Source organism: Athene cunicularia (assembly GCF_003259725.1).
Source record: "Athene cunicularia isolate RWA chromosome 1 unlocalized genomic scaffold, athCun1 chr1_part1, whole genome shotgun sequence".
Lineage (NCBI taxonomy): Eukaryota > Metazoa > Chordata > Aves > Strigiformes > Strigidae > Athene > Athene cunicularia.
In genome coordinates, this window is record NW_020799091.1 from 22,548,033 (window position 1) to 22,566,059 (window position 18,027).

Consider the following 18,027-nt stretch of genomic DNA (forward strand, 5'->3'; position numbering starts at 1 on the left):
ACTAAATGCACCTTCAAACACTGATGCTGATATTTGGAATTGCAGGAATTACACATATAAATTGTAGTTAAAGAGTCAGTTGCACATAGGAATTCTGGTTAAGGGGTCAAGGAATTCAGCTTGAAATAACTCAGGCTGTGAAGCAATGCCATATTTGTATTAAGATAAAATGCAGCACATAAACCAGCAACAGTTTCAACAGAGACTTCAGTTTTCTCTGACAACACCCCTCATCAGGTACAAAGGACTACATCATGGAAGTCCCAATGGCATTGTGTCTCTGACTGCTTTCTTGGATATACCAAAAATGAATATGCATCTTGAACATGCAACTCACTTTTACATACTGTTGCCTTCTGTGCTGGTTTAAGCCCTGCCGGGGCCAGAGACCACGTTGCTGTTGTCCCTCCCCCACCCTCGGACACAAGTAGGGCACAAACCCAGGGTTAAAATAAGAAGAAATTTAACACAACAGTGTAATAAGCAATCTGAACAACAACAATAGCGATAATAACAACAACAAACAGTAATAACAGTAAACAGGACAAAAGATATGCAGAGAAATACCACAGTGGTTACAGACAGCTCGCCGTGTGCTCCCCAGCACCAAATCCACAAAGGAAAAAGTTCCCACGCTGCTGCGCCCAGACCTGACATCAGCATGGTATGAATAACCCGGCTGGAGATCCCTTCCCCTTCTGGGGAAACTTAACCCTATCCTAGCTGAACCAGGACACCTTCATTTTTAACAAGGACAAACTAGGTTGGTTTTTTTTATTATTTCCAAGAACTGAAGTTTCAAAATCGTTTAGCAGGACAGTCAATGAAGTTAGTCACCTCAGCATTCAGGGGACTCAGGGGATTCACTTGTTCCCTTGCAAGATGTTACAAAGTCTTTATCCAGAATTTTGTATTGGCTTTCATGGAAACGAAGAGTTGGTAATCTGATCTTCTGTGTCTGGTGAGTAGTTAATTGTGTGTACTTTTGACATCTCAGGAAAAAGGTTTTCCCCACATGAAACTCCTGAAAACAATGAATGAAAATTAAATTTCTCTTCCTCAGAAATCACTCATATATGTGTCATGTTCAGCACTGTTTTATTCTACTTTCCCATTTACTTAAGGCAGTGCTATATTTTGGGTTTCAAAAAACTTATATTAGATAAATACAACTACAACTGAATATAGCAAACAAACAGTTTTAAGGAGACATTGTTCAGGCTATAGTGAAGCATGAAAACAAGTCACTCTCCCTGCACATGGAAAGAGTTATTAAAATGGAAAGCCACAACACTGCAGACAACATAATGTCATACCATACCTTAGGCCAGTCTTGCACTATCTGAGCAAGAAAAGTACCTGTTGACGGCACTTTGGAATGAGTCTTTTGCAAGGAGTGTTGTCCTGATAGTGCACTCATTAATTCAAAAAACTCCATAGTGTGAATGTTGACAGATAAGTTTTTAACTACAGGTGAAATCTGGTTTCTTCTGAAAGGTTACAGTTCTCTGGAAAAATAATCATGAGGCATTACCTGCAAGTCTACTAACATATTGAAAGTGTTAGAGAGAGTTAACAATGTGTAGCTGATACAAATTTGAGGAAAAAATTCACCAGTTGCAAATCAACATTTTTGATGCTTTCTCTTTAAAACCTCTAACCAGTTCTAGTCACATCACAAGGACATGGCAATCAATGTTATGCGAGAAAACACACTGAGAAAACAGAGTTAAATGATAAAAAAAAAAAAAAAAAAGAGACTGAAATCAACTGGCTCTTGTAACCAAGAATCCCTGCACAAGACAATGTCCTGTCCACAATGCTATTTCTACCATGGTTACAGGCTCTACAGTGCTGCCTCCATCATGGATGCTTTTCTTGTTTGGGGTTCCCTACAGCTTGGCAGTAGGAAATGAAGGAAACATCTGTTTTCTGTTTTTAAAAGATTGAAACAGGAATAGAAACAATTTCTCCCTGTGATGGTTCAGCCACTTTCCTGATGCCAGTTTTAATTAGCCAACAAACAGAATATCATTAGAAACATATAGCTGTTCCTCACAGCCTGATGAAAAACAGCAGTGGCCCCAGTCCAGCAACATTCAAACATTACTAGATGGATGCCAAAATGTTAGAGGATGGGCTTAAAGTCATAGATTTCTATTTTCATTTTTAAAAAATCTCATCTTGGAGGTTTGTTTCCTCAAAAGGAAACTCATATTTGCTTCAGGGATTCATTATGAACTGCAGACATCCTCCCTTCCATTTTACCAAGGGTCTTCTTCAACATCTCCTCTTATCCTCCTGAGCACTCTCTTACATTTTTACCTCGAGGGGCACATCACACTTCATTGTCTGCAAACACTTCATCACCTGGTGTTCATCATCTAACTCCTGCCTGAGCAACACACCGCCTTTATGCCAGTATCCTCCCTGGGCCTTTGATCATCATCTCTTGCAGATGAGCTCAGTTCTGACACACTCGCTCCGTGCCTGGAACACTGGCAAAACCACTGTCTTTGCTGACATTCAAAGTGATGGACGCTCTTTTTTTTTTTTTTTTTTTTCCTCTGATTCCTGTTCTTCATCTCCATTTGGCTCTACCTTCTCCAATTCAGGACAGTTCATCAATTCAACCATCTTACTCCCTCCTCCATGCTAGTGGTAGACAGGACTGAAGTCCTCCTAGCTGCTGAGTCTCCAAGCAGCACTCTCTGCAATCTAGATGGCCCATCAAGTGGGGAAAAGTTTCCTGTGCACTTCCTCGGTGGGCTGACTTCAGTCCACATGTTTCCCTCATATCCAGAATTTAGTTTAAGAACTACTGACCTCAAAAGTCATGTTTCTGTGTTCCTGGACACAAGTCCTATGTTGCTATTTTTCACCCGCCTCTGAACACCAGCTCTTAGGATACAAAGGTCTTTTCATTCTTTCTTGTTCCCTGACTACATGTCCCCCTTGAAAAGGGAAATGGAAGATTACATGGAATCAAGAGAAATGTTGGTAGCCATAAGAATCTGGCCACAAAAAAGAAAAACTTAAAAGGTCTGAGGTCTCTAGAGAAAGTCCACTGTACACAGACTACTTATTTCACCTGTGCAGAGACCAGCACTTAGCCAAATGTATTATCAGCCTAGTACTATGACACTAAATACATAATACCTCTCAAAATGTCGCTAAGTACATAGCTCAAATCAGTTATAGTCAGGATCTTCTATGTTGATCTGCAAGCCAAACTCCTACGTCAAGACAGCAAAATCAGCTGTGACCTTCTGGTAATAGGTAGTTGACATTTTCCTCACTGATGTGATGACAGGTAATCAGAGGCATAAAAATCTCCTGGTGATTTCATCAGTCTCACCTATACCACAGGCAAGGCATTATCTCTGTTACTGCTGAAGAGGCCTCAAGAAGGCCCCTATGTGTGGTATGTAGCACAGTCCCAAAGAATAATGAGAGGCAGGGCAGCTCTGCTCCTCTGCAGCTAGTGACCTGCAGCTGGTTGCATCTCAGTCCTCTGAGCAGACAACTTGCTGAATACACGCTAGCAATGGGATGCCAACAAAAACAAGGACATTTGCCACTGTTATTTCACATTTTCATGTGATTCCTCACATAATTCTGCATGACTACTATTCTCAGTTGTACTTTTCATTTGCATGTGTTGAATCCCAGTGCCACCCATCGTTCCTGGTGGGCTGGGAACTCTTCAAGTGCCTGGGGGGACAGTATGTAGAAAACAGAAACAAACAGTGCCAAGCAAGACATACATGTACCTTTAATGTGGTCGCCAAGAGCTTTTAGACCTTTCCACCAGCTTCAACTTCAATCACCTTCCATGTTGCAATGTTGGCAAATCCACACATTTACATCTGCTGTTTCAGAAAGTGCAGAGAATCTACACAGCACTAAGAAATATAGGTGTAAGTATGTCACCTCCATCTCCCACCTTCATTTGCCTCCCATATTCAATATAAAGACCATCAGTTTGCTGGGATGGTAAATGTAGCCCAGATATTACTGATTACTGAAGACAAATACTTTCTGGTATGACTATTCCTCCCCATTTTAATTGTTCATTTCCTTGCATAGATGTGAACAGCAGTCTGGCCTTTTAACACTGGTAATTCATGACAGACTTTTTTTTGTATCTTATGGAGTGGACCACCCATACATATTGCATTTTGTAGTCCCTATTTCTGGGGATTTTCACTTTCCTCCTGTTAGCCTGTGTATTCTGAAGTATTCTAGACAAAAGTTACCAATAATTTCTGCTGAGATTTTATAAGAATTCGTAGTGGTCTTTTTGCATTTGTTTACTCCATATAAATCAAAATATACCATGGAAGAACACAGTGCCACTATTCACATATATTAGTTAAATGCACTGAAAATTTACACTAAATGATGTATTAATGTTAGAGAAATGTGTCTGTCCTGAATAATTTAAAATCCAAATAGAGGTGTAGCTAAAGATCTTATACAATGTCTGTAGTATCCTTTTCTTGTGAGAAAAAAAAAAAAAGAAAAAAAGTTTTCATTAAGTGAGAGACATATATAAAGCTGCCATAACATGGAGCAGAAAAATACTAAGTTTCCAGAATAATAATTAGGGGATAATGAGCTTTCTTTGAGAAACTGCCATTTCAGAAATCACTTTTGGAGAAAACTAGGCAACTGAGTTCAGTGGGCCAACTCTACGCAGTCTTTGATTACATGTTTAAGTATTTGGATGTTCATACTTAGATGACATTGTAATGAAAAAAAATCAAACTGACATCTTTGTAATTCCAGTTGCAATATAATGAAAGAAAACTGCCAAGAATTTAATCTCCTTTACAAAGGTAATTTACCATTTTTAGAAAAGAAACCTCTCCTATAACCCAAAACTACCTTGTCAGAAATCACTTATGCATACAGTAGAATGAAAATCCCTTACACTCAGACAAAAGCAGTAGTAACCCAGAAGCCAAACAAAACTGTTACTATGGTTTAAATAATTGCCCACAATCTGGTGGGTGATGAGATTTTTCCTTCAGAGCTGGGAAGCAGCAGGCTGTGAGCATGCTCAGTGCCACACGTAGCCAAACTGGTGATTTCCTTATGAGAGCAGCTGCTAAGATGTCCAGAGCGTAAGTACTGCTCGATGGCCATAAACATACTATTGCCCTTCTCTTAATCCTCCTGACTGCAGACTGTCAGCAATGCTATTTCTGCTCCATTTTGTTCCTCTGTTAGAAATTCAAGGTAAGAACCACTTCTTTCTTAATTCTTTATAAACCTGATTGCCCTTTGGGACACAGTAAGGAATTTTCTATTACATTAAGGAATTAACAAGGAATTTCACCTAAAGTAAAGAATCAATAAGGAATTTTCATTTACATTATTTTGAAAAACATTGTTAGAAAAAAAAATGTTTACAAGCACATGAGGATTTCATAAAATTACAGGATTGTCTAACCAGGTTACTTTAAATTTTGATGAAATGAAATTAATTGAATGTAAGACTAAAGGATAAACTGATGCTTTTTGGAAAAATACTTAAGGTAATAAAACATTGCTGCAAATGGCAAGTTTCACACCAGTATCATAACACAATTTCTACATATTGGGTGAAAAAAACAAACATTTAACTTAGCAACTGAGTTTTCATAAATATTTCTCTACTGCAATAAAAATTATGGTAAATTAGCCAAGAAAATCCTTTCAGTATTTCAATATTTCAGTAAAATTGGAATTACACGTGTGGTAGAGCACTTTGAATCTCAGAAGTGATTGCCTAAAAGATTGCTTCTATAATAAAAGTTCTTTCCCATAGAAACACTGTATATAACAATATAGAAGCAGAAGCTACAGTATGTCATTTATACAAATTTTTCAAAATTAAGACTTCTCAGTTCCTGCACGTTTTTTAAAATAATTACTAGTTTTCTGCTGCTTAGTAATTCCTGAAGCATTACAGAAAAGTGAATAAATGGGTTTTATTTTAATTAGCTCATGAATGCTAATTTCTCAGCTTGTAAAAAGTTCTTTAATGAAATAGCATTTTGTTTTCTAATAATGCATAAAGGGCAGGTTACAGTGTAACCAAAATAAGAAACTGAAACAGAAACAATATAACTCTGAGCAAAATAATCTTTTAATTACTAGCTTGTTAGAGACAGAAAATAACTATTAGAGAATATATTGTTCTGTAGAGAATCTGTTACAAAGGAGTGGAATATGCAGGATTTTAATGTATTGAATGTTACTAAATACTCTATTTGAAAATAACTATTTTAAATCACTATGTTTTGTTGTCATTGAAGGAAATGTTACTCATGTAAAGTTTTTATTTTAACATAAACTTTATTTTATTATATTTCCAACAGTTGGTTTAAGACAATGTCATTAATAAAAACCATACAATGACTGACCTTTTCATTACACAGATTAATATATTTCTTTCATTGTCACAAATTTGTTTAGCAGAAACAAAACTTGGAAATAGTTTATTACCAAAACAACCCTTACTATGTTTCCTATTTACACACCATGAAATTTATCTTTATTTTGAACTGCTAGAAAAAAAATACAAATATCCAGCTTACCATTCTTTCAAATGTTATTTTTCCATATACTCTCTACCAATAGTAGACAATAGGACTTGAAACAATTGTGCCATAAATTGTCTTGGTTAAAAGCAACCTCTTTGCTCCCTTTAGCCAAACCAGACTAGGTCAGGCTACACCAGAGAGGGATTGAACCCAAGATGACTGGACACTCTGAGACAGTGCTGCCTCCATCCTAAACAGTTTCCAGCTCAAAAGCCTTGGATAACAACAGGTACAAGTGAAAATCGTGGGGAAGGAGACATGTATCAGAGAGATTTTTCCTGCAGCCCTCACATAACTGTGTTCCAAGCAGTACAGAAATATGAAGAGAATGACTGACTGATCAGCTCCTCTCTTGCCCTGTCCTTTTAAATGTGTCTACAAATGTACATGTTCAGTACAGCAGCTGCAGCAATGTCAGAGGACACAGTTAAGTCTGGGAAACCCACATCTGCTGCATGTTTCTGGGGAAAATATCTGTAGTGTAGAATGGGTATTGATTACAGACTGTAGGCTTCACTAGGTATGTACTGTACAACTCCTAGAACACACATATGAGTCCACTCCAAAAGAGTGGAAAACATCACTCGATTATAAATACTGTTGATATCTGAATGGCTATTTAACCTTCAAAAAGTGCCTTTAGTATGAATAAACTGACGCTGTATAAAAAGATGGTATTTTACTGCCCTCTTACGGCTGGCGATGAGCAGCTTTTTTTTTTTTTTTTTTTTTTTTTTTTTTATTCCCCAAAAAAGTCTCTCCAACAGGCCACTGTGACACAAAGTCTTCCAACCAGAAAAAAACCTCCACACAACTATCCTCACGTGCCAAGACCTGTGGAAAGCAATTATACATCATCCTGGGCATGTTGGGGAAATGAAACTGGCATGCAACTGAGCGGAAAGAGGGCTATTCAAATCAGAGCTGGAAGTTTGTATCTGACACGAGTTAGCCAAACCCTGTCCAAAACACTACTGACTGAAATTTCAGAATAAGTCTCCTGAACTGATAAGCCCAGGAGGATGTTCTAACTTTAACAGCAGTTGCAGAATTTTTATATCTCTGCCTAGAGATTCCATGTGACAAATTTTAAGATAAAATATTTAAATCCACACTTTTAAGCCTTTTATTTTTATAATAAACTGCTGTTCACAGCAACTATAGGACCTTTTCAGTGAGTAACTGCTTCTCAATGTCAGAAAGGGATTTTAGAGTCCAGACCGTAATACCAATGCAGGCTAATGATCACTTGAGTTGTTCAGGTCAGTATAAAAACTCCGCTATTTTAAATGTAACAATCAATCATATTTAAGTGTCATACAACTACTGAGCATAATTTATAGTGTGACTCACTTTTTAACCAAGGAAAAGAATAACCTGGTAAAGGATCCTTTCATTTCAAGAAGAGCGTTCAGGGGTGTTGTTTTCTTGTGGAACACTGTGGATGAAGATTCTGTGACTGTAGTAAATGCAGGAACCCTGAAGCAAGCATATTTTAGATTAATGTGAAAACTTGATGACTAGTGTCTTTTTCCTGTAGATTTTATAAATTTATAGTTTATAAATCTGCTTATAAACAGACAGTATCTAATTTTCATTGTTGCTCTAATCCTGCTCACTCTTCAGGCCATTATATGGATGTTTCATGTGGACAATCCACAGCATTTTAAAAATTTCATTACAATAGTTCTTGCAGTTCACCAATAATCTCTTCAACCTGCAGTTTGAACCTATTAAGTTAGGTTTTTTCCAGGAAAAATTTGATATAAACCCAAGTCTTTTGTTTCCAAGCTAGAAAAATCATACTGGTGAAAAAGAATTGTTATGAAAACTTAACTCTGTGCACAAGTAAATAATTTTGTGTATGTTTTAGCATGTGTCTTCACAGAAACAGAATCCAGAAATGTAAAGATTTCTCTTCCATTTTCCAAATTTTTAAAATATTTTTAAGTGCTTATGATTCACTTGACTGACTTGGTTGTTTCTTTTCATTTCTTCCTTCTTAAGCAGTATGTGAACTTAGCAACAGCTGCACTCCCACTGAGCTCTCAGTCAACAACATTTCAGAGATTTTGAAGCTAAGTAAAGCAAACTGGCCTGTCTGCTCTCACAGTGACCTGAAAGCAGTAATAATAGGATGGAAAAAAAAAAAAAAAAAAGTTATCATCTGAAATGTGCCTTAATTACATGTGCTACTACAGCTTCAAGCAGTATTGATTCAACAAGGGGCTGTCTTTCACTAAACCAGTTTTAACCAGTGCTGAAGTCTCTGGATCTGTCTTATTGCAAAGGAGAGCTTTTGCACAACTTGGACATTTGTAGGAAATGTTTCAATTTTTCTGCTTTAAACAAAATTAACTTTTCTTAAAACCGCAGTCACTGAAAGAGACAACATTCTTTGCTTGCAACTAACAAGTTTGCAATCAATTTATAGACTTGTTTCATTAGTGTACATTGAATAACCATGATGTGCACGTTGCGTAAACGTAGCTGATCCTCAGTAATACATGGTGTGGTTTGGTCGATTTTTGCAACTCAGAAATTTATGGTGATAAATAGGGGAAATTTAGTAGTAAGTAGAGAATGAGCAACTCCACTGTAGTCAGAAATGTAAAACCTGAATTTTATCACATGGTAAATAAAGAACTGCTTTTATGGCATTATTGCCTTAAAAGAGAAGCCTCTGCTTTTATATCTTTCTATTCATCAGCCAAAGTGCTGTCTGTGGGGTAGTAATCACAAGTCTTACGGACCCATTCCACATCACACTGCAGATGTTGATGAGAATGGATGTGGAAACCCAGCAGATGATACCATTGTTTGGGTGTCAGCATTACTGGAAAGTGTGTCAGGAGCAACCGCAGCCATCACAGCAGTAAATGCACTGCGCTGGATAAAAGAACAAATTAAGACAAGATAAAATGAATTTAGAGACTCAAAGACAAAACCAAAAGAGCAAGGCCTTTATGTTTGGATAATAACTGGTTTCTTATCTGCAAGGGCGATTAACTGAATGCTGAGAGTGAAGAGAGTCTCAGGATTCATTCTCAGCTCTGCTATCTCACATGTATTCTGTTGTAGCTCTGCTTCTCTTGAGAGGTCATGGACACACTGTTCTTTAAAAGGGACTGTCAGACCATACTGAACATATACACGTACTTTGAAAAAATGTTTTTTCTGTCCCTGAATTAATACAAAAAGAAAGCTTTTTCCAGTCCAACCTTTGTGCAATACCTGATACATGAAAAAATGAGTTACAACTAAAAATACTGGCACTACCATAAGGACTTTGATGAAAACAACAAACTAGCAGAGTCTAACTGTAACATTATTCAGAATACTGATATACAAAGATCTATACTTTAACCAGTTAAACTACCTTTTTTTATCCACATAGTAGATCCCCAAAAAAAAGCCTTCAGAAAAGCTAGCCTAAACTGCATGCATTTTTAAAGTTTTGTAGCAAGAAAATGTTAGAGGTATTTCACTTGAAAGGCAAGGCATATCTTGACAAGATTTCCAAATTTAATCTAATCTGGATCTCAAAACTGAGTTTGTAATCAGCTGTGTATTTCATCTCCTATCATCATGTCTCAACCTTCTTTTTTTGCATCATATGAAAAGCGGTATTGTTAGGACAGTGTTAGTTAGATAAGACTAAAATATACCCATTTTTCAAAGATTACCATTTAGCTGAATTTCTGCTCTTTCCATCCTTGCTGATACTATGTATCCCCTAACTGTCAATCCATCTAATAGGAAATGGATTACTTCACTTTCTTCCTCCCTACATAGTTTTAGCCTACAAGTTTCATTTTAATCTTCTTTATAATTCCCTAGGAGTCTCATGTGTCTCGTGTGTCTACAGTCAGCATGTCTGTTTTTGCAAGGTGGGTCCATATACATTTCTACCTGTTCAACTAAGATTATAATCAAATTCCCTTTGTCAAATTTTAACTTCACTTTTCAAAGATCTTGTTAATGAGTAAAACCAGAATCATCTCTGTACAATACGAAGAACTTTCCTGTTCTGTTTGGTTTGCTTTTTTAAGTTTTAGCATTCTTTCATTAGGTTTTCTTGGCCATAAAATCTCCTGTAAACTTTGAAAGGGAAAAGGTGTTTTTGCAAATGGACATAAGCTCCGTACCTGTAATGAAACAAGAGAGCAGATTTCCTGCAAATGAGGAAGTCAGATCAGTGAGACCGATATCCTTTTTTGGCTAATAAACGATCCCTGCTTTGGAGCATCACCTCTACATGACATTTGACTTCTTCTGTGACTCTGAAGCATGTTGAGTCAGAAGATAATGTGACAACTCCGCTGTCATCTCCTGCTCTGTATCCTCCCTCCCCACCTCCCTCTTAGTGAGGTTCTTACCTCACTTTCACTTCCTTCTTTCTAGGTATTTCAAATCATCCTCCTGTGCCTCTTTCCTTTTCCATTACCATCACCCCTCAGCTACCATCTTTGGATGTGGTCATTTGTGCTTATAACTTTCCACACTGCACCTTTCCTACTTAGTATTCACTTACGTGTCAGTGCTATTACTAGCTCCAAACTGCACTCTGGTGTACTAGCATGGCTTGCCCCAAAGATTGAAATTGTCCATATGAAATAGAGATTCCTACCTTCTGCCAATCTATTAAAATAAAATAAATGTCTAAAGTTTATAAATTTTAACTGATTTTCTCTCAAATCTCATATAACTTGTACAATAGCCTATACATTTAGCTGGTCTAGGAATTATCTGTTCTCAAAATTTTCCGTGGTTTTGCCTGAAATTTGAGATCAGCAAACATATTAATTTACTGAAGCTGGTGTAAACTTTCTGGTTTTTACTGACTCACTTTCTGACTTACGGTCTTGGCCTAGAACACTTCCATTATCATGTGTAGATTTCCACGGTAAATAGTTGGTAACTCTCTATGCTATACCATGTACTGCAGTATGAGTTTCTCCACTACATTAATCATTCTGCTTCAGCATTCAGTTCTTTTTATCAACACATCTTCTAATAATATTTTATATTAACATTAAATTTATCTATTTCTTTCTCTCTCTTTCTCTGCCATGCTTATAGTCTAGTATACTTCTGATGTTAAATTTACATGAGATTTCTTAATTTAGGCTTATAATTGCTCTTCATAATCAGCAGAAAAGACAATAAAAACAATCCATTTGAATATTTAATTTTACTTCCATCCATATAAGAAAACACATACACCCCACAGACAAATTGGCATTAATGTTCTGGTTTTCATTAAAAGCTGATAGACTATCTAAAGTACAGCTGACAAATGTTAACACTTTTTATAGGAGATAATAGTGGATGGGTAAGTATCTTTGATATGGTTCATGGAAAGCCTAATTATCTGGATTTATCGGAAGAATTTTAAGTTAATACTAATGCCCTTATTAATATCCTTAAACTATTTTACACTTCTAAGACTTTTCACTGCATACATATCCTTGCTATAATTACAGAGATATCTGGAATTTTAGATGCACTCAGGGAACTCCTTTATTTTCCCAGAGCTTTTTGCATGAATACCAGAGCAGAGTAATGCAAAGTGGAACTTACGTGTTAGTGCCAGGTTGCAGCTTTACAAAGTTGCAGGAGAATAGTAATTACATTTCTGGAAACTTCTGGAAAGTCAGTATTCATTTTAATTCCATTCAGGAACAAAAGAAAAAAGAAAGGCTTCTCTATGAAACATTAAACAAAAAGAAGAAAGTCTTGAAATGTTTTCTGTTGATCCCTTCTAAAATATTTCTTCCTGCCTACTGATGAAGAGTGATAAACCAAAAAGCCTCACCTCAATCAAAGTATTACAGCTGTGGGACAGCTCTTCAGATGGATGGCCAAGTTGAGGTACCCAAAAAGCCCTTACCTTAAATCCCAGAAAGCAAAGACAGTGCTTGGCAAGCAGGAAGCAAGTTTAGATGCTGTGTTCATTCTGGTCAGCGCTAAAATCAAAGCATCCAATTTCTCAGTGAAGTGTAGTGACTTAAAAAATTCTGCATCATCTAGTGGAAACTGTTCCATCAGCAGTTTCTCAGATGTTCTCATTTATATGTACCTCAAGTACATGTTGTCTTTCAGTTATCTGAACTCAAGGTAGACAACATCCACAGCCTTTCCCTCATCCAATAAGCAGGTCACCCTGTTGTAGAAGGAGATCAGCTTTGTCAAGCGTTCGCTCAAGAATTCCTTTTCTCAGGTCTCCACTATCACTCAGAAGGTTGCAGCTGCATGGAAACAGAACTAGAATGTGCTGCTGTGTTGTGGTTTGAACTACCAAAAGACCCCTGCCACTCACTCAAACCAGGACATTCTGTCAATTTAAAATCTGTTTCACTTGTTTCAACTAATGCAACCCTCCTGTAAGTAGAGTTCCCTTAGAGTTCCTCTCCAGCATAAAACTTTTTTACAAAGAGATACCTAAATGCACTTTGCATAGTACTATACTACCAAGTATGGGCCCTCTGCATTCAGAAACTGCAGAAAAAGTTGACCCACTATAGAAGTTTATTCGGTGATTTACTAGTATGTAGTGAATGTTGTGAGCATTTTGCTGCAAGGCCCACTTCATTGTGGAATTAATCTGAACTAATATATGTGGCAATGCAATCATCTAATACAGATCATATGAACTGCACACAGAACATGTTTACTTCTCTCCTCTAAAGAGAGTTTGAGGCATTGATCAACATGTGCATTTTTCATGTAGATGTTTACAATTAGGTGAGTTGAGGGCTATTTGGGTTCATCATTCCTATGGCTTAAAGCCTGTCAACTCCAGGGCACTCACTAAAGATCACTGGTTGTGCAGCCAGCACTGGGGTAATGAGAACCCACCAAATATTGCTGAAATTACCAAAGCAGGAATTTCAGGATTATTCATTTTTAATGATGACTGGCAGCTCCCTATTTAATTCTGCCAGCTTCAGTCCTACAGGTTGTCAGAGTTTATATATGGATGAATACTTATTAATATGAGGAATTCTCAAAAGATCTGCCTGGATCACCAAAGGAAAATATTTAAAATAGGCCAGTCTTAAAACTCAGAAATGAAGTTTGCTGGCCTTCAGCTAGCTTGTTCAAGCAGTCAGGAACATTTACTTTCCAAACAGACGAAAGGGAGGCCTGTCTGCTCCCAGCTAATCCCAGGAAGGCACTCAAGCTTCAACTCAGGATTTAAACAATAAGGACAGATGACAAAGAAGCTGAGGTTACCCAGACTTCACAGGCAAGGTAATGCACTCAACATGTGTAATGTAATGGAATGTGCCCAAGGTCCTTTGTGGGCTCTGCCTCTGTGTCCACTGCACCCAGATGTAAAGTCTGATTTTTGACAGTTGCAACACTGAACACTTAAGACCTAATTTAAACAGTTACTGATTACTTTTAGGTTGCTCACACACAACAGATCCGCTCTCTTTGAGATTAAGTTTTCACCAAGTGTACAAAGGTGAAGAAAGGTTTATTAAATTATCACGAGTCATGGAGTATATAGCATGAACAAAATCAATATACAATCACCCGTGCAATCACTTTTTTAACAGTATAGAACAGCATTTGCCTTTGGTCACGTTGGTCTTCCAGTGTAGCCTAATGTGCACAGATGCAGGCAGTTCTGTATGCAATACACAGAGATGTAGTCTTGTTCCCTGACACAGAAAAATAAGTAAGCAGAAAATAAGTCTGTGTCAGTCTAATAAGAGATACCACCACTTTGTCATGAAACAGCACCTTACTCTTTTAAAATGTTAAATAAAGCGTCTTTTTAATTTTTTCCCTTTTATCTTTCTTTTTTGATGTTAAACTACCATGGAAACCACACAACGTTAGAATGTATGAGGTCTATATAAGAAAATAGGGATGGCTCCAAGGGCAAGAATTCATATGTCAGACTTAAGATAAATTCTCATAAAACCCCTAAGTATATAGTATTTGAGTTTAGATCTGGCTTCTGACTGGATGGTGTATGCCTTCTTGTCAACAGTTCATGACAGTTCAAACTGCCTTACATCCAAAAGCAGTTATCAGCCTGCAAGAACAACAGTGATGAGAAAGGACTGTATCATTTGAAGAGTGGACAAAGTGCTTGAAACAATTTTTAATAAACAAAATATATATGTCACTAATTTTCATATGAGTCTCATCAGCAGGTGCAATGTATGTTAACATAAGTGCGCCAAGAAGGATGGCTAGTGTTGGTTCACATTTAATAAAATTCAAAATAATATACCTGTAGCCTGGAACAGTATTGGCTTTTGTCCCCAGCTTCCAGTGCTTTCCATTTTGTATCTTATTTTTTATACCCTATGATCTTCTATTCCAAAAGAGTAACCAAGAAATGGGACATGATACACTCTGGAGAAAGACACATACAGAATGGCCTCAAAGAAGTCATTAGAAAGTCCTGTTCTGGTGGAAAATATCGAATCTGACTTCAGTGGTGTTACACCAGGCATTAATATTGTAGTGTGCTTAAAATAGCAGAATGGGATAAATACTGCATTCTAAAATATTTGCATTTCTAATAAGTTAATGAATTTTGATTATCCAGATTTTCTTACCTTACCTGTACCAGATTTCTACAACACAGTCGCACTCAGACAATATCAAGGAAAGCATTCTTTGGACTATGCAAACATAAAAAATTGTGAATATATTATTGTCCTATTTTGCCTTTTAAAATAACTGATTGCATCTTGGGTATCACAGAGCAACAAGCCTTCCACAGTACAGGAAACAGCATCTAAACTTCAGCCCTTCGAAGTCTCATCCAACCACTATTCTGCATATTCCGGTAGCTTGAGAACGATGTGAGCACTTCATGAATTTCAACTCCTGCTGTGACTCTAATTACACACTGGGGCAAAGACAAATCACTGAACTTTTTGTATCATTATCCACCCATTATAATCTTCATTTACTATGTGCACCTGACACTGCCTCATTAGATGATGTTCATAAACCATATTGGCCAGATTTTTCAAATGTCAGTATTTACAGCATTTACAGTACTTAAATGTCAGTATTTACATTGACATTTACCCCTACCACTTCCAACAGCTGATACAAGCTCCGTGCTTTTGAACATCAGGCTAATCTTTCTGGTTCCTTATCAAATTTTGAATAACAAGCTAAAGGTATTGACATTTTGATAGATTAGTGTATATAAATGCAAAACATTTTTGCTATGTCTTGGTCTAAAAAGGCATATGAATAAGACCTAGGCAAAAGTTGTCCATTGCATCATAGCAAAACATATACACCCCAGTGAAATGCAGAACTATTCATAAAACTATATTTTTAATGATTTACCCAGCATCATTCCAACTATAAAACATTTTAAAATATTAACTCAAATGTTATTGCCTTTGCAGTAACAGTCAGCCTTTTATGAGATAGAAACCTTAAAATACTTCCACTCAGCATTTTAAAATCAAATATTGCTTGTCACAGTTCTTTATCTTTCTGGCTATTCTCATCGACTGAAAGGTTTCTGTTTTCTCTCTTTAAAAGTAGTCTATCAGTTTTTAGGTAATATTATATTAGCTTCCACATTATATGTTTTTGTCAAAAGGTGTCCCAGTCATAAATGTATCACTAGTTTGAAACCTGGGATACTCAGACATCTACACAAATTGAAATGGCTGTGAGTGCCGATTTTCTCCCTGTCTGTAAAAACATCATTCATCACTGGCAGTGTGTGCATTTATGGCATTGATCTAAAAAGAAAGGAACAAAGCAGTAAAGCTATGTCTGCAAATGACATTCTGCACAAAAATATTAGAATGACTGATGAAGCTTGTAACTCTTTATCACACAGGTTATGTTTCAATTTCTGGAGATAATATCTAGGTCTAGTTATTTTGGATTTGCAGAGGGAAAACTCCCTCATAATTTGCTCCTCAATCATTTTTTCATTGTTTCTTCACAACGGTTGGTGATGTAGTAAACTGTTATTTCTTTCTGGAATTCTAGATTCTAACCCAATAGCAAAAATTTCAAAGTAGTATTTTACTAGCCTACAGTCTTTGATTTTGGGATAAGCATTGCTCTTGCACATTTTTATATTGGTATTGTTCAATATCCAGGTAACTTTCCATCTTTTTGGTTTTTGTTCAAACCCTTTTCTTTCTTTAAGACTTTTTCTCAGAATGCCTACTGAGACCTCACAATCTAAACTGGAAATCCTTGAAGACAACCAGCAGACATCAGCATCTCCTTTTAGGAAACTGAAACATTTAGGTATATGGACAATTTCCCACGCAGATATTGCTGTGATGGCTATTACAGAAAATTCCATATAAGGCAGAGCTTACAGTATGTGGGAGACGTGAATGATAGAAACATAGAATACCAGGTTGGAAGTGAAGTCCTATAAGCATTTGCCATCACATCAATTAAACCATCAGCAAGTATAATCTTGGTTTCTTAGAAAAGCTTTCAGCTGGTTTTAATAGTATGCAGGGAAATAAATTTTTTGGGTTTGCTATTAAAAAATTAAGTCTTTGCTTCTATTCCCTTGGCTCAGGGCAAAGAAGAGGAAGAACTTTGTGTGTTTAATGATTCATTGACTCAGCTGTTTCAGCCAAGGTCCTGGCAGGCAGCTGCTGCATCAGAGATGGCACCAGTAGCCTTTGGACCACGCTCCACAGAAGGAGTGCTAAAGCAATGGATGGAGAAGAGGAGCTGAAATACCTTTCCACCCTGACCAGCTCCCATGGGAAAGGAGTTTGAGGAAGGTCATAGCATGTATGGAAAACCTATAGTAAACATACAGAGAGTGTAAATTATTTAATAAACACACTTTTTTTGGAGCATCCAATTTAGCATCTTTCTCCATCATTCAATGAATCCACTGCCTATAAATAAAACATATTAATAATCTAATATCAAAAGTAACTATTTTGTTCTATGTTTTGCTACTGGTAATGTAAAAAATCTTTTTTCTTGTGTAATTTACATAAAATCTATATTTACTTTAAAAATCCAAAGCAATGTAACTAAATCTAATACTGGATTCTTCTCTCAAAAGTTTAGATTTGTGTATCTTTCTTACACTTACTTATTGTGTTATGAGGTATGATAAAACATCTTGTTTTATAACCATGTTTTAATTTATGAAGATCAATGATAAACAATTCACTTGAGGCTCTCCCCAAGAGTATCTGTACTCTTATTAACTCTATGTAAATAAATTATGCAAAAATGTTATTTGATAAATTAATATATCTTTATATGCGAAGATAAAAATTCATTATGTTACACCAAGACACTTTAAAAGGTGTGACATTCTAAAAAAAGTATAACTTTGCCAAATTTGAATCTCAAGATATTTCAAATGACTTTCTAAAAAACACCAGACCTCTGCCAACATAAATCTTTAGAGCTTCTTCTTGTTCTCATGACTCCC

General features: G+C 36.6%; 1 long non-coding RNA gene across 1 annotated transcript; it reads left to right on the top strand.

The window, feature by feature from the left end:
* The first annotated feature begins 5,097 nt into the window (after positions 1 to 5,097).
* Positions 5,098 to 17,553, top strand: LOC113481585. The gene is made up of 3 exons (XR_003398706.1): positions 5,098 to 5,244; positions 6,702 to 6,822; positions 17,146 to 17,553. It is a non-coding gene; the product is annotated as an uncharacterized LOC113481585 (long non-coding RNA).
* The last annotated feature ends 474 nt before the right edge of the window (positions 17,554 to 18,027 follow it).